Raw genomic sequence first — 2,500 nt, 5'->3', positions numbered from 1 at the left:
CTCACCTAATTATCTGAGGCTCGAAACAGAATGACCTTCCTTTCACAGGGTCATAAGTCTAGTCCTACAAAATATTTTGTTGATTAGTAATTTTTCAGTCATGTCTGACTCTTTATGACCCTATTTGGGATTCTCTTGGCAGAGATGCTGGAATGGTTTGCTGTGTCCTTCTCTAGCTCATTTTACCAGTGAGGAAACTGAGGCAAACAGAATTAAGTGACTGGGCCAGGCTGCAGAGCTAGTAAGTGTCTGAGGTAAGATTTGAACTCAAGAAGATGAATCTTTCTGACTCCAAGGCAGCACTCTCTCCACCATACCTCTTAGCTGCCCTCCTACAACATATACAACTCGAACCTTCAAGGGACAGTAGAGAGAATCTTGACTAGTAGATTCAGATCCCTGATGCTTGTGTAAGTCACATAAATTCCCTGTTTCTGGGCTTTCTCACCTATAGAATGAGGGGGCTGGACTCTAGCTCTGAGGTCCCTTTGAGCTCTAGATTTATGAGCCAATGATCCTTCAACTGCTTTCTGGAATCCAGGTCAAGGTATGTTTTATCAATTTCTAGTTAAGCAAGTTCTTGACACTATTCATGTGGCTTTAATGCTAAGTCCAACTAATAGCAACTTTTTTTTTTTTTTGAGGGAGATAGGAAGGATTGACTTCTGAAGGGAATGTCGCAATGTTTGTTTAGTAAGACATTTTGATGTGACCATGGTGAGAACAAAAGGCTCTGGGAGATTTCCTTAGCTTCATCCTTTGTGCTAGATGCCTTCAGTTTCGGGATCTGAAAAGTAGAAGGACAGTAGAATAGGATGGTGGAAAATGCCCTTTAGCTGGGATAAAATGAGGGATTCAAATCTTGGTTTTTGCTGCTTGCTAAAAGTATGACTTTGATAACTGTATTTCAATATACTGAAAAAGCTACACACTTTATTTTATGCATTAAAAGTTAATCTGAGAAAGGGTGACAAAGTGGTACAGCAGACAGAGTGCCAGGCCTGAAGTCAGAAAAATATCTCCCTAAGTCCAAACCAGAAATTTATGTTATCCTAGACAAGTCTTTTAACCTTGTTTGCCTCAGTTTTTCATTTGTATACTGAGCTGGAGAAGGAAATAGCAAATCGCTGCAGTATCTTTGCCAAGAAAACCCCACATGGGATCATGAAGAGAGAAAGATAAAACTGAAAAATGAATGTGCAATGGTAACAGTCTAAGAAGGAGTATCTGCCATAGGGGTCCATGGCATCCGAAAGGTTAAGAATGACCAATCTAAGTACAAACTCCACATTGTACAGATAATAAAAGGGGGAAGTGTTATGCTAGAATCTTCCCTCCTATGATTACCCCTTATTAATTAGCACAATATTTAGCATAACTAATTGCATAATCAATGATATATAATTAATTTGCATTGACTTTTCATATGAGTGCCTGTTGTTTCCTAATAAATCACAAGTGAATGGAAGGATTGGTTGATTGCCCAAATCATCAGGAAGATGAGTCTGACTCCAGGGCTTTGCTGGTCAGGTCGAAGGGTCTCCAGTAATGAATCGGGGCCTTCTTTTCCTTGGCCCAGCTATGAGTGCCCAAGTGGCCGTGCACTCCACACAGCAGATGATCTGCCGTGGCGGGGCCATCGGCCCTCTGGTCCCGTGCACAAGCGAGGACCTGTGCGGACACGTCTGTGAGGCCGTCGGCTTGCCACGTGGGCCTCCGTCCTTCTCTGACTGGCTTCTGACCTCTCTCGCCTGTTGACTCATTTATGGAGCTGGCAGGGGCACCTCAGTTGTTCAGAACAGCCACATCGCCAGACTGTCTCTCCTCCTTGCATTCCTGGTGGCGTCCGGGCTCTGCATGACCTCGGTGTTCTAATATTCTTGGGTTAGCACAGACTACCCAGCTGGCTCCGCTCCTGGCTCTCAGGCCTTGTTAAAGCCAAAATGCCGTCTTTTTACGGCTCAGCCTCTTTCCATAAAGTTAATTAAGCGGTCCTTTTTTTTTTTTTTTTTTTTTTTTTTTTAAATAAAGAAGATGGACCCTCTTTCCTATGAGGAGACTGCTGAATCTCCTGGCTCCCCCACCTCCCACATTTCAGAAATATCCATTTCTTTTGTCTTTGTTTATTTTTAACACACCTCAGTGGGGTCTAAAATCCTCAAGGAAGATGAACTAAACTGACAGCCACACATGAAGCACCATCTAGTTGTTCTTTTCCTTAAACATTTATAGTGTTTCTTTACAAACACATAAAAATATACCTGTATAAATCAATATACATGACCGTATGCAAATTTGAATAGTCTATAAAAGACATAAACGTTCACAAAAGACATTTATGTCTACCTGAAGATTGTTGGAAAATGGATAGAGAACTATTCTCAGGATTGGGAAGATCTGAGTTCAAGTTCTGCCTGAATAAATCATTTGATATCTTGATGCCCTAGGCAGTTTTCTAACACCTTAAGTTGTAGATCTGATACTGATCTGTTCTGATAGA

General features: G+C 41.6%; 1 protein-coding gene across 1 annotated transcript in view; it reads left to right on the top strand.

Moving 5' to 3' along the window:
• Positions 1 to 2,500, top strand: part of LOC141566347 (uncharacterized) — a 105,939-nt gene that overhangs the window by 74,251 nt on the left and 29,188 nt on the right. The gene's annotated exons all lie outside the window — the stretch shown is intronic.

Source organism: Sminthopsis crassicaudata, chromosome 4, assembly GCF_048593235.1.
Source record: "Sminthopsis crassicaudata isolate SCR6 chromosome 4, ASM4859323v1, whole genome shotgun sequence".
In the NCBI taxonomy this organism is placed as follows: domain Eukaryota; kingdom Metazoa; phylum Chordata; class Mammalia; order Dasyuromorphia; family Dasyuridae; genus Sminthopsis; species Sminthopsis crassicaudata.
Note: the sequence above shows the minus strand (reverse complement) of the source record. Positions and strands in the feature narration are given on the sequence as shown.